General features: G+C 36.0%; 1 protein-coding gene across 6 annotated transcripts in view; it reads right to left on the reverse strand.

The window, feature by feature from the left end:
• The window catches only part of ULK4 (unc-51 like kinase 4), a 237,515-nt gene that overhangs the window by 105,884 nt on the left and 109,467 nt on the right, over window positions 1–22,164 (reverse strand). The gene's annotated exons all lie outside the window — the stretch shown is intronic.

Below are 22,164 nucleotides of genomic sequence, written 5' to 3' on the forward strand. Positions count from 1 at the left end.
AAAGCATGTCATCAATACAATCTCATACAAGGTAAAAGGAATAAAGATCCCAGAATATTGATACACTTCTTATATTAGTGTATAATTTTTAAAGCATAAAATACCAGGGTCCCAAATCCTGAGCAAGAATTCCTTTTTTGTCCTTGCCTTTCCTTTACGTTTATCTGAGTTAAAAAAAAAAAAAAAAAAAAAAAAAAAAAAAAAAAACAGCTATTAGCCTGAAAGTTTTCCACTGAATCAAACAGTGATCTTGGCAAAAATGAACAAGAAAATAATGGTTTAATTCAGTGAAATTTATGTACAATTTTTGGAAAAAAGCACAGGATCAATTTTGTTGCAGCACAACACAGAAAATTATAACCAGCTATACAACCTTATATACACTGATACAGATGAAGTGCAAAGCAACTCTGCAACAAGTCTCCCAATTCAATGCTGTTTCTTCTTTCTACAGCATTGTACCCAAACTCCTGGCACCCATGAAACCTTAAGGCTTCTCTTTTTGCTCTTAAATGGCTTTAGGAGTGCAGAAAGCATTCACAAAGGCAAATTTGCTTTACTGTCAACAGAGGGAGCCTGAGAAGACTCCTCTCTCTAGGAATAGGGACAAACTTGTTCACAGAGAGACTACTGAAACAATTCCCTATAAAAACACCCTTTTTTGCATTACCTAGAGTGGAGAATTAGGGAAATTAGCCTCCCTAATATTAAAACTAGCCTTTCTGAATAACATCCAGAACAACCTTAAACAAAAAATTCTGCTTGAGACTGAAGGGTCAATACTGAAGAGAATTTACAGATATCTTACTCTGGGGCATTAAATTCCTCATATCAAGGAAGATCCTGGCACCCTCGAAGCATTCATGCTGGTGTGTTCTGAAGCAATGAAGCTCAAAAAGTAACTGATACCACCACAGCAGTAAGTTCATGCTTAATTCCACAATTCATTGACGCTTTGGAGAGTCTCAAGTATGAGTGAAGCATTTGTACAGCAGAGTCACTTGGAAGCTGCTATCAACCACTAAACCATGAAATTCCCATGGCAAAAGTCTCACTTCTCAGACTTGTATTTTCAGCATCAATGGCAAGGTGGTCCTTAAACAACTGCAGAATGACAGATATCCATCAACCGACATCTTTTTTCCAGACAGACCTTCCTTTGATGCAAAAGACAGCCTTTTTGCCATTACAAGGAAAGTAGTTTAGATGAGTTTGGGGAATTTGCTAATGACATTTTAAGTTAGAGAACATAGATTTATTAGACTCATCCAAAGGATCATATTTAAAACTTTGATTAGAGAAGGTTTGAGGGCATCAGAATGGAATTTGTATTTAAAATCAGAAAGAGACATAGGCTGAAGAGGGTATGAGGTTAGGGCACTCAGCTTATATACTGAAAATTTAGTTTCAAGTCTCTGGTAGAACTGGGCCATGCAGGGATTTGAACACTGGTCTCCTGTACTCCAGGTGAGTTTCCTAATCCATCATCAACTGTTAAGGAACTGGTCTCTATCTCTTCTCCCGCTGAACCTGCTCCCCTCTCTATAGCAAATTAATTGCTAAATTAATAGTTAAAAGCAGAAATTGATATTGACTCAGTAATTATATTGCCTACTGAGATGCAGATGAAAATACCTTTCCTGAGGATGCAGCAAAGGGTAGAAAAATACCCATTGTCCATCTCAATCTGAAATTGAATGTTTTATTCTTTATACTCACAGACTATTCTAAAACTCAATAGTACTGGAGAGAAAGGTGTTGAACAAGCAGCCATGGACTAGTGAACGAATGTTAGCGAAAGCTGACAAGCTAAGAAACACAGAAAAATGGAACCTGTTTCAATGAGAAAAGGATGCTTTTCCCTACCAGAATTTGGCTGGATTGCGGGGAGATATATTAAAGCTGTCAAAAGTGGCAAGAACAACACATTTACATGTTTAATTTTGGTTTGACCCTTTGTTTTATTCCTTCTACCCTCAAATAATTAATAATACTCAGTCTGAAATATGTTATTTTTCATACTTTCACCTTTTCTCAGTCTGCAAATGCAACAGAAAATGTTGATAATTATTTACTCAAATTATATAAAACTTGAAAAAAATGAGGAGCTGTTACATTAAAAGGAAGCATCTGTTGAATATTTTATTACTAGATTCATGATACAGTTTGATTACATTTTGACATCTTCTAAGTCATTTTATTAATTACTTCTAACAATTTCTATGATTCAGATTTTGAATTTATGGATTTGCCAAGTAGTTAAATCCCACTCTGAAAGACATAAGGCACCTCTGGCTTTTCTAGCTAAGATTTTCTTAAGGCAGCATGTTAATCTCAGTCGTGGACACCTGTTTCTTATAATGGCTCTGGGGTTTGTGTTTTCCCAAGAAGTACGTCTAGAAAGCAAACATGCTCACCAATCAGACTGCTCGTATCAGCTATCAACATTTCACTCAGCTCAGAGTAGCAATACTACTCTGAATGGGTGTTCCAGCCCTTCCCCACTCAACTTATTTTTGTGGCAAGGAAACCTATATCTTCTGTTAGCTGGTATCAAGGCACCATGCCCCAAGGTAGGAAACTGGTGAGAGCCAACAATATTCCTTAATGAACTGAGTGGCTGAAGAGTGCTGAAGAGTAATACAGCCAGCATTACCGCCTCATGAGAAAGAGTGCATCTCTTTCATGTACCTGTCCTGGACTTGGATAGACAAGCAATTATGCTTCAAGCAAACTGCATTCATATTACTGCACTGGAAAGACAAGGCAAGAGAAATGATAAACTGATTGATATCAATAAATAAAAACTATGTTTTGCAAAACAAGATGCTTATTAAATATAAATGAATAATTGCTAAATAATTTACTCATCGTCACAATGCTCATATTTTCTGTGTCATTATAGTCAATGAACATTAATCAGTTAATTTTAATGTTGAGAGTTAAGACTGAAATTCAAATACATTCTGCAGAAATAGTATAGGGAAAGTTTATTTATCAAGATCTCTCTTCACTTGATGATCCATGGTCAAGGGAAGACAATCCATAATCTTCTGCCTGGCCCCAAATCTAAATCATAACAACCTCCTTTCAACTCAGCCTCCTCCCTTCCTTCTGATGTTGCAGAAGGTCACAGAATGAGGACAAATGGGCTAGGTCCTCCATTTTAGCACTGGTTCCAGATGACTGAATACTGGGAAAAAAAAAGGCATCGTGGATGGCAGATTCAAACATAAATTTTTTTTTAATTGGTTAATTTAGGACCGTGAACATCAGCACACCTTAACCATTTAATCAAATGATTAAATGTGTTTCATTTCCTGGATTTGTCAATACTTTAGCTGCATTACTCTGTGACATATAGGAATAGGCTTTATGGATAAACTATTTCTGTAAAGTATTTTCTTCTAAATTACTGCTATACCATCTTTACTTTCAACTCTACCTTAAATTAATGTTCCCAGATAAATAGTATGTATATTACCCAGCATATTCTCGCACCCCATTTATCACAGTGTTATCTTGGCACTTGTTCAAGAATGTAAGGATGAATGCACCGCCTTCTTATCTCAAGTTGTGTATATGAAGTCCTAGAGTAGAAAGAGCTGGGGTGAAAGTGAAATCCAATGGGCTGAACAGCCTGAAACTGTGATGCTGAGGCAAAGGTTCAGAATTTGTCACAAGGCAAGATTACAGCCTACTGCTATACTACCCAACCTACTAGTATGAGCCTACTACTTGTACTAGCCCTAACTGTGCACCTGCCACAGTGAAACCTTGGATTAACACACTGAGTACAAGCGGATTTGATATGCATATTTAAAATGAACAAGACTTGAACTATTTGTTACCTCTCTTAATATTAGTTCACAAAAATAAGTATTTGCAAAATCCAAACTTAACAAGTGTGGTGTTCATAGCCACCAAAAATTTCACAGCTCTTAGAGAAACAAGTCGGGTACTAAGAACCACATATGGGAGTATTTGGAAGGAGCAGTTTGAATTTATAGCTGATGGGTTCTGAACTGGAACAAAGGAAAAAAAAATAAAAGGAGGTATAATTTTTTCCCCTCTATATAAATAATGGAATCATGCTTTCACTTGTAGACACAACAGGAATTCAGCTTACTGTTATCCAGCTATCTCCCATAAAGACTCAATCCACTCCTCAGCCTACATTTGTCTACCAAATGAGCCACCAACTCTATTCTTTAATCAAAGTCTGTGTGAGGTAACATGATTTTGCTTTATTACCATCTTCCAGAAGGAATGGCATATAGTTAGGTTGAAAAATTCAAAAGCAGAAATAAATTTAGCAAATAAAAAGCCAGAACTTTGAAGTTAATGACTGTATCTTCTCTTTGCTTAAAATGTTCTAGGATGCTGCTGCAGATTCCAGACTCCAGAGTTTGTTTTTAAATTAGTTCTTCCTGTGCAAAACTAAAGAAGGCATACCTATCTTTGGTTTGTTGGTCTGAGACAGAAATAACATTGTTTCCTTTAATCAAGATATTTTTGTTTTTATTTTTTTCCCCTCTTGTTCTGCATATGATACTTATTCTCTTCTGTCTCCACCTGTGACCTTATAAAAAGTGAACTTGATGAAGTTAACTTTAGTAGGTAGTACTTCAGGAATGTAATTCAGGAAAATACTTATAAAGTGACAGCCCCATTTCAGTTCTATAAAATACTGACAGCATGAACACAACATCAGTCACAGGAATTATATCCTCCAGCCACTGGAATTCATTGATATTTGAAGGCAACAGTTCCTTCAGCTGGCAGTGGTCCGGCAGCAATGCTAGACTATGAAACAGCATCTAAGCAGGAAATGATGAAAAGGAAGTAAAGTGGAGCATGAAAGAAAAGAGAGCTGACAAGAAATACAATAATAATTCCAATCATACCTGCAATGTGGAACTGACATAATGTAAACCTATATGTGCTAATAGATTACTATTCTTGTCAATTTAAAATGGTACCTATACTTAGTCTCTTGAGTGACAACATCCACCTTTTCACATAGCAACTGCAATTAAAGTTACAGATCTAAAGCACTAACTGTCCTCCTCACCCAACCCCAAAAGAAAAGGCAGAAAACAGAATCTGCTTCTCCCAAGTGCACAAAAAGTGTATAGCACAATGAATTATTGCATGACCAGAGTCTTACTCCCACAGCGGCAACCTTCAGTGTCAGGCAGTAGACAGTTTGAGAAACTCATAGCACAGATACACTCAGCACTACAGCATCAGGTACTGCCCCAGCAGTATTCCCTGTGGCATCCATTGTGCACTTGCCCAGCACAAGGAGAACACCACTTTTAGAAACTCTCACTCTCAGTTGTTCTGAACTCAAGTCCTACGCTTCAAAGAGGAGCAAAAGGACTACGTTGCTTTAAAAGCTGGTCCTACCTCAGATCTACAGGAATACAAGGAAAGAATAACAATTCTGCTTCACATAAGCATTTGCAAAGAGGTATCAGCTGCCATGACTTAAAAGAAAGTATGCTCACTGCTGCTACATATGATCAACCATAATTTATTCCATTTTTATAGCAGATTAACAGATGGATCAAAGACAGACTCAAGAATGACTAACATCAGCAAACAGGAAGCTCTTCTAAATAAGACCTACTTCTTTTTTGAAGATGAAGCAAAGTGCTGGTAATAATAATAAGTACAGAATAACATGTTGAATACTATTTTTTTTTTAACTTGCATGTCTTTCCAGGGTAATCTCCAAATAATTTATCATACTTTTCTTCATAATCTCTTCGTCCACCCCTGCTCTCCCCAAACCAGTCATTTCTAGTTAGGTGCCTACATACCAATTAAAGAACCTAACTTTAGGCACCCAGGTTTGAAAATTGGTTTGGGTTATAAAAATAAATTCTAGTTAACAACAGAGATATATTCCAGTCAATGATATATGTTTTCTTGCGAGAACAGGTTCAGTTCAAACCCTCCTGCTGTTGGTTATTGTTAAGAAAGGTATCTCCTGGAAAAAAAATGAAAACATATGGCCATCAAGTCCCAAAAGAGTGAACTTTTTTTTTTTTTTTTTCCAACCTGCTCATTTCAGTAGTAAACAGATATCCCTAAACAATTATAGGAGAGCTTATGCCTATTGCTTTAAAAGGAGGACAGGAAACATGTCACATCTACATTATAGTTAATTAAAATAATTTACAAGAAACTACATATGTATATAAAATTAAAATGAAACTATTCTAGCAACATTTAAAATTGAATGACTTGACTCTATGGTGTTTCCAAATAGATTTGGATTTTCCATTTCCTCAAGTGTTCAGATTTTCAAAAGATGTTCTCATTCTGCATTGATTACTCCCTAGCTTCTCACACTACTTGTACCCCATAGTGGTTCACATTTTCATGTCATGTGTAGAGGACTAAAGCTCTTCTTTTTCCTCCTCATTCTAAGTCCAGATCATTAGAAGCCTCTGCTATAAGGAAAATACATATAAATTGAAGTGAATTCAGTAGGAGATAGTGAGAGATGCTAATATAACATCTTGCCTGGTAGTCAAAAATATATATTCTGAGCTTCAGAAATCCAGTCAACCATTCCCTCTGAGTGATTCTGAACAGAGACCTGAATGTGGCCCCAACATCTAAGGCATTCTTGACTAACGGGTTACTGTCTGTTCAGAGGTCTGCCTCTCCCCTCTATCTCCCTTACCACACTGAGCAGAAATTCCACCTTGAACTGGAGAGTGAAACCTACCTCCAAAGTGGCATAATATACTGAAACATTTAAATAACCCAAATATCTCCTTCCTCAAAGAACACGGTCAAGCCTGAAAACCATGATTAATTAGCTCCCTATGAGCAAGATACTGCTGCTCTGTCCACGCTGTCTACCAATGAAAAGTAGTTTTACTCCCAGATGAATTCACAGCCTGAAAAGGAGCTGGGTACTTTTACAATAAAGGAATATTTTGATGCTAAGAGAGAAGCAATAAAATATCATCAGGAACTAAATTTATTATCACTAGAGGCCAGAAGGAAATTTTATCCCATATACAAAGGCACATAATTTATCACTGTGCTGAAGGAGGAAAGAATAAAAAAAAAGTCCACATAAATGGACCACCAGTTTAAGATAGCATAGAAACATGTTTTATATGAACTGGTTAAAACATTAACTTTGTTAGGACATGGATATTAGTAATAGCTAAAGGAGTTAATTTTTTAATTACTCAAAATAAGCTATTTTACAGATATTATTTAAGATAATTATATTGTTTTTTTTCCATCATTCCATTCAACCTGTCCTCCTTGAATAGTTCTTCATACTGAAAAATGTGTACAATAGATACAAGAGGAAATAAAAGGCTGAAAGAAGAAAATAGCTAAAATCTATCTGAAAAGTTGGTAACTGAAACTTTAAAAAAATAGAGACAGGAGAGTATGGTATTATTAGCGATTTTCATATCTTAATGGAACATGTAAGTTTCTGTTACTAAAAAGCGAGTCTATGGCAAAGAGCCCAAATGAAGTCTGAGAAAGGATAATGTACCTTTAATGACTGAAATAGCAAGAAAATTAAATCTAATCATGTTTCATTAAGCATAATCTAGCTCCCCTTTTCACTAAATTATCTTATTATGATTTCCCAACTGTCTGTTGAAATAACCTTTTACAGCAATTTAATTCCCCATCATAAACAAGTCTCATTTCTCACAATGAAGTCCCCTGGGATTAGTAAGAGGAGATGGATAATCTAAACCTTGCCAATCCTGCAGCCACTAAGGTAACCACTCAGGGAGACAAAGGTTTTTGTTTTCCTATTTGTGGTTGAGATCATTAAGATGTAATTAGAAACGCATTCATGAGTAATAGAGCATCTGTTATGGAGATACCATTCACCCAGCGAGCATCTTCTCTACCAGTCTTTAATAAGAAGGGCAGCAGGCATAATCCCCACTTCACTCTCTGGAGAGTTCTACATTAAATGGACTGCATTAGACATCCCTCTCGCTCCCCCTTTTTTAATGGGATCTTATTCAGGCATCCCGTGTTTTCTCAGACTCCATTGTTATCATCAAAACTGCTAGGCTGTTTGCTTTCAGCAATATGCTCCTGCAATGCCATCCAGATGTGAGCCCTAAAGATAGCTACGTGTAGTGAATTTAAATCCTACTCCAGAACTTGTTACAGGCCAAACAAATGTGGAACTTCACAAATAAAGTGGACTGTTTACAGAATAATCCTTAGCTCTCTGCAGTAATGAAAGGATCGATCAACACATGTACGCGTCCTTTTTGCTTGGTGCATACTCTACCAAAAGTTTTACTGTGAATGTTGATGGAACTAAATTCAAATGACTAAAGTAAATCAATTCTGCTTTGTCCTTGTACACAATTTAATTTCATTCCAAACTCCATATCAAATTACACAAAATAGCAACGGAAAATTAAAAGCAGTATCATCCACTAAACAGTGCTTACATTATCTGCCACAGGGATCGATTTATGGTTATCAGCTAAGCTGCAGTGTGAAGACTTTTGGCCACCATATTTAGTACCACGATGTTTGAACAGATTATTATTTTATTTGGTAGGCAGGTGTTTAAAAGAAGCCAAGTAAATGAAAAGAAAAAAAAAAAAGTAGTTGTAGGGCACAGTTTGCCCTTTGTCTCCTGTACTTACATGAGTAGTAAAGAATTACTTTCCCAAAGTAAACAAGGGGCAGAAACTGACCCTTGTAATACAAGCAGAAGACTAGAAAAGACAAGCAGAAGAGAAAAAAGAGACTACCAAAATTTCAGCCAACTCTGAGATGATGCTATTGCTTAAAATGGTAATTAGAAAGTTAGAGCAGGTAAACTAAGACTGGATCATGGTAGATGTAATCTTTCTGCATATATTTAAATCAAAATTTAATTTAGTATAGCAATGATTTTTAAATTTGCCTATAAAAACCATTTTATAAAACAAAATGTGTTCAGAAACTAAATATACAAGCTGATAAGTAAATAACTATAGTTAATAACAGAAAGGCAAGAGTAGAGCATGAAGATTTAAATTGCTTTACTTCATGGAAGACTGGCATTCTAAAATCTAATTATCATTCCTCAATATGAATTCTTCAAGATGACATTAACATAAGGAATGTATTATATATGAATGAATCCAAACCAGACAGAATTCTAGACAAATGACCAGACTTCAAAACTATAATATAGAACCTCAGCCAGTCAAAAGCTATTCACGGATGTTCAATATTCTTGTACAAGCTCTATTGTGAAGCACACAATAGCCCGTTATCTCAGCCATCAGAAGGCAGCTGGTCAATAGATGTACAGTCAGCAATTGCCACATTTCTACACCTATATTTATTTAGATGAGATCAACGGATATGCCTCAATCATTTGACAGAACAGTGATAATGTCACAGTAAAATTCTAATCACATGGGCAATAACTCTTGTTCTGGAAAGTAAGCATCTCAGCTTTACTTCAGTATCTGTTTTTCCTTAAATGTGTTCTCTTTTCTTTTGTAAAGCAAATGTTGAGGTAGATTATAAATTCGTGTACTACTCTTAATCAGAGTGACAAATGCAGTTTGGAATGAATAAGATTTTGCTTTAATATTGTTGCTACAGCAAAAAAAAAATTTAGATATAGAAACTAATCACCATCAATAAAAACCTTGAGTAAAACTATGACCCACTTAAAATCTCCCACAAAATTCACACTAACAATAGCAAGGTCAGGATTTCACCCCATAACTTCCAATTCATAATGGGAGTAAAGGACATATTTGATACTAGATTTGTGAAGTCTAATGTATTAGAATGAGGTAAGCAAGGATTCTTCCTGTCCTCACATGGTAGCAGTAAAGAACAGCACCTATTTCACACATTTGCAGCACTTGCTACAGCTCCTCCTCTGCGCCAGGTCTCCACATCCCCCTCAGCCTGATCTGCGATCTGCAATCTAGTGCCAGGCCGAGGCGCGGTGCGGGCTCCCAGAGAGGAAGAAGAGGCTGCAGGGCTGCACAGCAGCAGACCATGGGATACGGGCAGTTAGGAGAAAGAGCAGCCTCACCTGCTTCCCAGAGCTGCAGTCTTTCCCCCCGCCCAACCATCACCTGACAAGTAAGTGCAACACTTCCATTAATTTGCCCAGTCTCTTTTTGAATCCAAGTAAACCTTCAACACCCACAGTACCTTATGGCACACAGCTCACAGCTGAACTTCATACTACAGGAAGCAGTATCTCCTTTTGTCAGTATTTAAGGTACCAACTGCCAGTATTCTTTAATTCTTACAGTCTTAGCTCTCTCTAGCTCTTAAACATAGTTCTTATATTAGAAGATAGAGTGAGTAGTATTGTCACCTTCTATGAGCCACTCATGACTTCAAAAGCTATGATAGCTCCCTCTCCATCTCCTTCAAAGATTAAAGATTATGGAAGAATAATTTATTTTACACTGGTTGATCACCTGACTCTTTTCTCTGCACTTTTTGCAGTTCTGCAATATCCTTGTTGAGACAGGAAATCATACATGCACACAGTGGCATAACATTTTTCTGCTTAGCACTGTATGTTTCCCTCACAATTCATAATATTCAATTCGCTCCTCTGACTAACCATTAAGCAGATGTTTTTAAGCTGTGCTTTCTTCTAATCACAGTATCTCATTCCTGTGCAATGATGGCCAACACAGACTGTATCACTGCATATGTATAGTTAGGAGTTTTTATAGCAGACAAGTTGCACAGTACTTCAGAATATATACAGGTTTCAGTGTTGCTTTGAAAAGTAGTTCAATTTCAACTGAAAGAAAGTAATATTGGGTAACAAAAAAAGCTCATGAGGATTTAAATTGTACAAGATCCTGAAGATTATGTACAAAACTTTCACAAAAAATCAGGTGTGACGAAAGAATATTTTTCCTATACATCTTTCGTAAGGTGTTTCCCCTCTTGAATATGAAAATCCATTGTTATTTTGCTACGTTAGTCTGGATGACGCAAACAAAGCTATATAACAATAGGACTCAACATGAATATATATCAAAAATAATCAAACTTGAAACTATATAGAAGGAAGTAGGAAGCATTTTTCTTGAAAAAAGGTTAAGATATTTACACATTACAAAATATTATCGTAAAACATTCTGATTGAACAGCAAGAAACAAAGTAAGCTATGCCAGAAAAGGACATACACACAAATTTCATTGTCTCTCACTCCTTACCCTGGTGCTGAAGGACATAACAGATGCTCTCTTGGCCACTGATATGGCACAAAAACAAAAATTAAAACAAGTCTGGAAATTGTGAGATATGTCACACTTGAATTTTCAAGATGATTTAAAACCAGCAATAGGGCTGCACATTCCTAGCATTAGAAATGGAAAAAAAAAATTAAGAAAGTGTAAGAGTATATAAGAAATGAAGGGTAAGAGTATAGAAGAGTCCAGAGCATCTCTGGCTTGTGAGAGATTTCATGCACATCAGACACAGGAAAACCAACTCACTTGTTAAAAGACCTGCTGCTAAAAGAGAGTTGTAGGGCTTCCATGCTGTGATGCGTAACTTAAATTGCTGGACAGACTTCCACATTTCCAGAGGAACCAATTACCCCTGCCTGGAAAATAGATACTGCTTTCCAACTTTCAGCAAGCCCAAACATTCACAAAATGTACAATTCCTTGGAAAACTGTCCAAATACACAGTAGAAAGGGATGGTAAAATAGTAGTATGTATAACTTAAAATTTGTCCTTAATGCCTGACTTGAAGAGAGTGTTTGACAAGAAAAAAAACAAAACAAAAAATCCCCACAAGTATACCTGACTGTCTGTAGCAACAAAGGTTTAAATCTTTAAACATATTGCCAGCTTTGCCTATGCAGGTAAAAACAGATTGGAATTTAGCAAGCCAGAGCATCTATACTGATTTATAGTACTTACTAAGAATTTTATGCATCTGTCAGTTTAATTTAAATATTTTGGATCATGTCAAGACCATTACCTGTATTCTTTTCCATTTTTTCCCCTACCCAAACATCTGACAAAAAAAATATTGCAAAAATCTATTATGTCTGTGCATACTTTTAAAAGTGGAAATTCAGAGATTTAGAAGCTCATACGGTAGAGATCTAAAAAGATTCTAGAAAGCTTCACTTCCGAACTAGCGAAGGAAAGTACAGCCAAAACACGGCTGCAGAGCAAAAATCTTTGTCTTGTGCTTTATGCTATACGTCAAAGTGCACTCTGGTGCAATATAAAAAGAGCAGTGCAAAACATCAAAAGAATTAGCATCCTCTTCCTAATTTTCAGTTTGACAGATCATACAGCTTCTGTCTATGCAGAAAATGCAAACCATTAAATCTATCTTGTTATTCCTCACAAAAGTTTTTTACTCAGAAGAATACAGACTCAAAGAATTGAATTTAATCTGAGACTAGACCTATAGTTACAGTAATTAGGCCTGACTCTTTCATCATAGCTTCAGCTTCTGGAGATAAACCTGTGTCTGTCTTGACATCTGGCACACAAAAGTACAGGGGTTTCCTCACATAGCCAAAGTAGAGGCTTGAGACACCTGTAAACTAAAAGTGCACTACTCAGATACAGTTTTTATTAAAAGGGGCAGATAAAAGACCTGTGCAGTTGCATGTACAAGGTATCCAAGTAACAAAAAACTGTAAGATAAAGAACTAGATACATGCAAAAATTATAGACAGGCAGGACATCCTGCCAAACACACAAGAAAGATGACTGGCAAAACCAAAAATAAGCAGTATCAAGAGCAGCTGAGATTCCTCTTTTAGGAGGAAAACAAGAAACAGAAAACACCAGCAACAACTCAGAAAAGAAGAACGAAAGGAGCCTCTTTCAGTTTCCACCTTCTCTCATTAAAGAGCTCTCAAGCCTGATCCTGATCACTTTGAACCCAGTGACTACAGGGACCATCCAGGAACAAAGCCATCAGAGCTAACTATGCAGCATCAGCTCCATGACATTTTACACTCAGAACTAATTTAAAATAGAAGTGTTAAAGATGAGGAGCTTTGTATGTGTAGTGAATATGTAGCGATAATGACTAATTATGTCTAAGAACTAACTGTTCACATGAAGTGTGCAGGTAATAAGTTTAATACAGGTTTTTTTGTTTTGTTTTGTTTTTTAAAGTTTAAAACTGGCCTGTTTTATTACCCTTCTAAAAACTCTCAAAGCAATCTCTAATTCCATGACATAAAAATACATACATAAACACACACACACACACACACACACACACACATATTTAAGTCTTCTAAGCACTCAATATTTAAATCTCAGAACTATACAGAACAATCCTGACCAACATACATTTAAATGATGCAGCATAGTAAAGAAAGAGCCATTGCAGAAAACACTTCCAAGTGCTGCAAAAACAGACAATTTTTGAAGAAAAATACTTTGCAATTCAAATACAAGAAACAGTGTAAGTAGAATTTAAAACTATTCTTCTCTCACAGTATTTGAACAAACTATGTATTCCTAACCACTTGTTAGTTTTCAAACAAAAATCTAATAGCAACCACCTTCTTTGTATGTGCAAAGCTGAAGTTAGCATGTTCCCTTAAAGTCCAGAGCTACATTGTTTTTAAGTAAAAATATAATCATTAGGAAAACAAGATCACCTCTTCTGCCCCCAAATTTTCCACAGCAATATTTAAATTACATAATCACAAAAGTCTCATATATACCACTTAAAAATTTGTTCAGAGCACTATTCAGAAACCACAAAAGCAATATTCATATTTAAGATAACTTTCATAACGTCCAAGAGTACTGCCAAACAAGTTTTCAAAAACACCTGTTGACTTTATACATGCACCAACCCTGCCTACAGTCCATCTTGGATTTGGTTCACAAGAAAACACTCTCATGCAGTACAGAATTTTGCTGGCTCAGGTAAGGGAGAAAAGGGAGTGGAGCCAATTCAGCTGAATAGGCAACATCATTACCATCCTTCCACCTTGCTCACTTAAAGGTCAAAGTATACAGGGGCTTAGGTAGTGGGGAAAGGATATTGAGCTCAGAAACCCAGACTGATCTAGAAGACTACTGATTTGGTTCCTAATCCAAGAGTTAACATACATAACTATGGTTAGAAGACAGTGAACAGTGATGGCGTAACGTGTTTGCAGGCACCAATACAGTTTTTGTTGTTGGTGGTGGTGTTTTTATTTTTATTAAAGCAAGACAGACTAGATTGGGCCAATCAAATCACAAAACAATGTAAGGTAGAAAGGACCTTTGGAGGTCTCCAGTCTAACCCGCTGCTCAAAGCAGTCCCATTAGAGCAAGTTGCTCAGGGCTGTGTCTGGTCAATTTTCAAATATCTCCAAGGATGGAGCTCTACAGGCTCTCCAGGCCCCTGTTTCAGAGACTGCTCACTCTTCTCACAGGGAAAAAAAATGTTTTCCTTATATCAGGTTGGAATTTCCCATCTTCCAGCCTGCATTCATTGCCTCTTGTCCTTCTCACTGTGCGCTGCATATAAAAGTCCGGCTTCATCTTCTCTACATTCTCCTATTAGGTAGTTACAGGCAGCAATAAAAGATTCCTCCAAGACATCTTTTCTGGGCCTGGATGAAGCCAGGATTCTCAGCCTCTCCTCATATGCCATGTGCACCAGCCCCCTGACCATCATGGTGTATATCCACTGGGCTGGCCCTGTGACGTCAGTGTCCTTCTTGCACTGGGAAGCCCAGAACTAGGCACAGTACTCCCCTCCACCAAAAAAACAAACAAACAAAACCCAAAAACAAACACCACCACCACCACACAAAATCACCACACTCTGCAAAAGCAGTATTCTTTCCCTGCTTACTGAAGAACAGTAAAATACAGCATGAACAGTGAGCTCGAAGAGATATACCACAGTCACATCATCAAAAAAATTAGAAAAGTATTCTAGTACCAGCAGTAGCCATGGTCACTATTTCTGCAAGACATGGTCTTACATACTTTACTATTTGTTTGCGTTTTCCTTCTCCACTATGTTATAGTTCCCTTGAAAACTTATTAAAGCCTTTTAGACTATGTTTATTATCTGTAAAAATTTAGTCTTTCTAGGACAAGATAAAAAAAGCTACCAAGAAACACATGCGAGTATTGTTTATACATGACTTTTCTTAAGTCCCTTAGCACTGAATATAAAATAAAAAAGTAGTTATGCGGCATACACACTAAAATATAAGTGTCTAGCAAGAGAAAGCAATTCTTTTAAGATGCAAATAGCTGAATTTCTTTCCTATAAAAGAACATAACACTGTCACAAGTACTGTGGACTCAATTTTTCTCTCAGAAGTACTTATGTGGAGCTTCAGGTGATTCTGTGGGTAACTTTATTCCCTCCTCTAACGGGAGCAATTGTTCAAAATAATTTCCTAGATAAGAGAAAGAGCGATAGAAGGAGGTGCTTTAGTAATCATTTTTTCCTTATTAAAAGTCATTTTATTATCTGCAATATCAATTTATAATATTAAAGTGATTTAAAGGCTAGATTTGCTTCCCCTCACATATTTTTCATCTTCCACCAGCAACTCTCTTGGTGATAGATCTACACAGACGTACAGTCCTGAAATAGACTGCTCACATTTATTTATTTGTAGTGCTTCTCATAACACTGAATACCTTCCAAACTCTAACGAGCTAATCATCGCTACATTCCTGTGATGTATATTTATATTTTAGACCCTAATGATTTTTTTTTCCTCACTGTAAGGTAGACAACTGCACTTGAAATTTTGAAAGTGAGAACAATTCTATGCAATTCCATTTCATATATACAGCGAGGACGGTTGTGAAGAGGCCTGGTTTTCAGAAAGTTGAGTATCAATTTTTAATAATTTTGTCAAAGTCCTCGCTGGACACCCAAAAAATCCAAGCACACTAACTGCATCTGAAAAAGAAAGCTTATACAATTTGCCCAGGGTCAAGAAGAAATATGGATCATCAATGGGAACAGAAAGCATTTTTCTTAACTCTTTCTCACCGTTCTACCAACAAGTCCGTTCTTCCTTCCATGAATCATGTGCTTCAGGTACTCTGCTCTAAAAACCTATTCTTCTCCAGTTCTGTTATTTATAACAAATACACATAAAACTACCGCCATTACGATCTCTCAAGCTTAGAAAGAGGAATTAAAAACACAGTCAAAACTATTTGACTCAAATTGCTCTACATAAGAAACTAAAGAATCAGCTTATAACACCACTTGGAAAAACAGCAACAACAATTCTTTCAAGGTCATGGAGGGAAAGTAAATGACTTTGGCTCTGTTTAAAGCTAGCAGCTTTAACAGGAATTTTTCAGAACATTTTTAAAGTCTTAATCCAAAGGTTTTATTTATACAATATTTCTCTCATTAGCCCAAACTCATGATCTGCAGGAGAAAGAAAAAAAAAAAAAAAAGAAAAAAAAAAAGAAACAGAAGTTGTGCCCACACAACACAGGAGATATAACGCATCTCTCAGAAGCAGCATGCTGCTGCCACACAGTCTTCAGGTCAGGAATATGTTACCACCACTTCTGACACCCCAGTTCTTTCCATGAGATTTCTTCAAATTACATTGATTTTTTCAGGTATGGGACATCCATACACTAATCGTGCGGACATCCTCTGCTTTGAGCTAGCCAGGGGACCCAAGGCAGTGTGGCTGCAGCAGCTAACTGCCCAAGTATGTATTAAGCTGTCATGAGAAGGCTTGGTACATTCCAAGCTCTCTTGCTGCATCCACATTAATATTATCAGCCACACTACTAGTTCAAAGGTAGGTGGAGATGTCTTCATGAATTGCAGCCACAAACTGACTACAGCACAGATAAGCTTAAACTTCCTGGTTATAGTAAAAATGACTTGAAAGTCTAGCATAAGGTAAAATCATATTTAAAACCATTCTCCTATTAATCTTCCTGGCAGAGGACTGCCCATGCAAAGGAAACTTTTGCTGACCTTTTCATCGTTAACCCTATCAAATAAGACTGGGGGTGAACCACATATCATGGGTTCTCATTACTAACAACAATCAGAAGTAGATTTTGTACCATGCATTTTGGCTTGTAATAGTTTCATTACCATCAATTAAGCAGATAATAGTAAGACTTCAAGAAATAAAACTGTTAAGAGTGCATTCTGTGTACAGTGTTAATACTAGCGGAAAACAATTCACCATAACAGATTAACAGCCTGATTCAACACTAATCAAACATTTACAAACGTGAAGATATATAAACTCTCCTCAGAAGCTCCAGACAAAGACTGATGACAAAATAAAAAATAACTGTTTCTCAAAAGGCTTTTCTAATGTAAGGTTCTGCTCTGTGTTAAAATCTTCTCAGAAATATTACACTTGCACAAATTTCCAAGGGTATGCATTTTGATGTGCAGGTCTATCTCTAAGCATATACTCTTATTAAGTTAGCAAATTAAGAGAAAGAAGTAGTCTCAGACATCTCAGTCTTAAACCAAAGTGCTTAAGCAAGTTAGTAATGAAAAATATTTCTACCAGAGGAGCTATATTTTAGTTCTTGAAAACTGGAAATTGTACACCATTTCCTTTTACAATATCTCATTTAGTCTTTAAAAACACTAACTTCACATTAAGAAAAGAATAAATGTAATATCTTATTGAATGTTGACATGAGACTTCAACACATCAGTAAAAAATTTGCCAGTTTGGAAAAAATTATACCATAATCTTTGTTAAAGTATTCTTCTACTTATAACAATTTTTAAGTGTGTCACATCTGTTTTCTTCAAACTTCTCAGAATGTCACACCATCTCAGGATGGTCTAACACTTTCTCACTAATTTCCCCTCAATCCATATTTGGATATGAAATCTCTTTCAAAACAAGCAATGCTCTGTAAGTCACCCATTACAATAGTACTTTGTTATTTTCACTCTCAGAAATCCTCATAGAGTATAGGAAATCTACTCCTAGCCAGTCACAGCAGTTTTACATAAAATACACTGCCACAGCATAGAATTTTGCCATTTAATCTAGCAGATTTTAGGAAATGCACACATTTCACAAATAGAAAAAAAAATTAAAGAAATTCATTATGGATAGACTTCAGGTTCTTAACACTAATGGTTATCCCGTGGAAGCCACAAAATCATTCTTGGACTTTGATTTCAGATATCTTATAAATGCTGATTTTCCATAAAAGCAGGAATGAGCAGATAAAGCACATCAAAATTAGTTATTGCATTTAACTTTTTATAATAGCATTGAACACGCAATCAGAAACAGGAATACCACACACAAAGCTATTAAAATAAATACTATTTCCTGTTCTTTAAAACACATGCTCCCTAACCATTCCCAGATATCATCTTTCTTTAAGAACTGAGCATGCCGGCAGACTGCAGTGAAACATCCAGACGTATCACTGCCAAATCAGCCTTCTCATGCAAGCACTCAACTTCAAGATGGACCTCAGCCCAAAATTCATTTACAGTGTAGAGGGCCAAATGCCTTTTTACAAGAAGTGCTAGAGCTTATATTATTGGCCATATTCACCATATAGTTTTCTAGTGTAGCTGAGTCTGGTAGCATCAATCTGTACTCCCTACAGCACATAAGCACATGTAAGCACATAAGTATCCACCCTGGATGACCTACAAGTACTTGCTAGATCTAGAAGCAAGCGCCCCATTCCTACAGACAACTAATGCAGTAGGAATCATGCTGGATTAAAATGTGGTTAGTTAGGGACGCACACGAAAGTAAATTAATAGCAATATAGCAATAACCTCTGATGCATATTCCTATGTGTGCATCAGTCCATGTGGCTGCTGAACAAGAAAACAGTACAGAATCTAACTGTGGCCTCAAATGATATTTGACTGCAGTCTCTCAGTAGAAAACAGAAACCTAGAAAAGTAGGAATGGTGAAGCTACTATTTCTCCTCTCTTTGGTAGTTTTTTCTTCTTTTATGTCATTTTCACAGGACAGACTTGTCAAAAAAACTAAGACTTTCCACTTTTTTTTTTTTAAATGGCTCTAAGTAGGTGGCTTCCCTGCTTTAACTGAATCACAGGGAGTGGCATCTCTGACCATAACCAGTTCCTGTTCCTTGATTTTTTCTTCTCAATTAAAATTCAAAATGAAATACAAAATCCAACCACTTCTTCCATTCAGCTACTACATGGCTTTTTAGGAGTTTTTTATAGAAGGGTTTTGACTTTTTTTTTTTTTAAATCAAGGCATACTTTTAAAGCTGTCTAGTTTTACATTGGTATATATCCCCGCTCAGAGAAAGTTTTCACAAAATGATTAGACTTCATGAAAAGAAGTTCTTAACTAAACAAAATTGGAGTGGCTTATTTTTTCTTTTAAAGTATTAATATGTTTAACTAACTTGAATGGAACCGTTGAAATTTTTCATATAGCCATGCTTAGTTCGTACTCCCTTTCTTATAGCTCAATGGAATGATAAATTTGATTTTGAATTGCAATCAAATTACAACAAAGCAAACCTTCCAAGAAGAAATCCTCTGTCAGCATAACAATGGTTTTGAACATTTTCTGAGCATTTGATACAAGTTTACTGCATTCTATTAAAAATATGAAAGGTATGTGATCCTTTAGCTTAAGATGTCCAATGATGTAATTAATTTAACCTTTTCATATGGACTCATATAGTAGTCCCAAAATACACAGGGACAGTATAAAAGCTTAAACTGAGACATAACTAGGAAAAAAATGAAAAGATATGAATATGTATATGACTATGAGAAGAAACATATTATATTTCCATAATAACAGCTTTCTACTTTATTTTAAAAAATTAAATATAATTTTAACTAGTTCAACAAATGTAAAGAAAATTTCTGATGAAAATGTGGACTTGCTAAAATTAGACACTGTTGAAAAGTATTAAAGATAGATCAACAATACAAAAGAACAGTTAAATTTGTACCTTTAAATTAGATTATACAATTTAGACACCAAGATATATCTGCCATTGGTTAATGGTATTTAATAGTAAGATATCATTTACCAGCGTAATAACTTTCAGACTTACTAGAAAGGCATTTTCATTAAAAGGATGTGTCTTTAAAAACCATCTGTGTTCCCTCACATATCATGTGATCGCTGACCTTTAAAAATACTGGATGGTGCAAAAATGATTTGACAGTGGAAGCTGGTCTGTGAGATGCTGGCATGTTAAAACTTATACCAGAGACTTTAATAGGATAGGCACACAATTGACTAGTGGACTTTAAAAAGAGAATAGCACTGAGCTCCTAATCACCAGCATCATTAGCTTTATCTTTAAAATTTATCTGCAGAAAAATACAATTTCACCAGTCATATAGAATTTCTTTTACATGCAATAGTTTAGACTCAGATAGCCCTAAAGAAAGGCCAGGTAACATTTATGATGTGTGGAAGGGTTTGGCTTTTTTTTCCCCCAGGGCCTTCAATCTTGAATAATTTTTCTCCTCAGTGGGTACAATAAGAGCCAATTAAAAAAAGGAAGATAGACTAGAAAATAGCACATATACCAACTGTAATGCTACTAACTTAGAAAAACGTTTGTAGCAGTCTAAATTACAAACATGAATACACAATTTAGAAATATGGAAGAAAAACACTTCCGATTCCATTAAAAATTGACTTTTACAGTATATTATGACAGTCAAAAAATATTTTTGTATAATATACTGATTTTTCAGACAGTTCATAGCTTTGAGACTGTACAAAGACAAAATATTACAAACAGAATGCTAAGGGTGTAGAAAAAAAGTAGCAAGTATAACTTGCAACATATACCACAGTAATTTTTCCTGCTACCATCTCTTCTACTTGATCAACATCTGTATTTTATGTTTATACTTTACACCAGCTTGTAAAATCATCATGGAATTTGGCTCACTATTTTTAAGCTTGTTACCAGAGAGAGTTCACATCATTTAAATTTCACACATTATTATCTCATCTTTCCCTCTGTTTTTCAATGTCATATTGCTCTGTATATACTCACACATATTGTCAATGTGCTTCTTTTTTGCGTATATGAAAGCATATGCAGATACAGATCACGACATCTTTACTGACCTCATTAGACATTATAGCTAGATAAACGTCTACTCATACTGCAGTCGTACCTTCATTTTGCTTTCTTTTTTTTGGAGTGCATTGAAAACTCCCCCAGAACATTAGCATTGCTGCATCTCAAGTTCCCATTTCTCTCATCTGCAGGCATACTACTTCCATTAGTTTGTTTGACCCTGCTGGTAAAAGTCACATGCTACCCACATGGCTTTAAAACCAAAACGTGCTAATCCTCTGATTAGTCCCGGTTATTGAGCCTTCCCAATTGTCTATCTTTCCTTTGCTGAATTTACTCTTCTGCAGGTAGAAAACAGGAGAACAGTAAGGAGGATAGCACTCCCATTTAGGGACAGCCACATCCCTTGGGCCAGCCACAATCACAGCCGGTAGCCAGTGTACTCGTGGAGCTTAACTGCCATACGTGGTGACTACATGAGTTCTCCCCAAAGCACATTGAAAATGGTTTTTTTCCTCTCTAAAAATTATAAGCTTTTTCCTCCCACAGGTTTAACCATAAGCTCCAAGAGAGCTACGGAGGTTTAAGATACCTCTTAATTTTTATGGACTAACATTCATACAGTTCTCAGCTTAGGTACTTTCCATTCTCTAAAAAGCTATTTCTAGCACACATTAAGTCAAACTGTGCACTGGGGGTTGGGGAGGAGTAGTTCTAGCTGACTCCAGCTTATCCTACTTTTACATACCATGACATACATACATTTCACATATCGTGACTATACATAAATTATAAAAAGTTCTTCAAAATCTGGGACAGATTTCTAGACTTCATTTCTTGAGATCATCCTCATATTCTCATAGCTATCTGCTAACCTAAAAATATATATTAGTCATTTTTGTCAGTAAACCTTCAAAATTCCAACACCTGGACAAATTTCAAATGTTAGTTATGTACTTGAGGATATTAACATGAAACACTTGACTAGCTTTAAGTACCACTTCAGTCAATACTATTTCTTTATGAAATGCTGTGAAATGCTGTTTTTATTGTTAATACTTGTCAGAAGAAGAGTTTCTCAGATTTGTACATTCATATATGTACATCAGAT

Source organism: Dromaius novaehollandiae, chromosome 2, assembly GCF_036370855.1.
Source record: "Dromaius novaehollandiae isolate bDroNov1 chromosome 2, bDroNov1.hap1, whole genome shotgun sequence".
In the NCBI taxonomy this organism is placed as follows: domain Eukaryota; kingdom Metazoa; phylum Chordata; class Aves; order Casuariiformes; family Dromaiidae; genus Dromaius; species Dromaius novaehollandiae.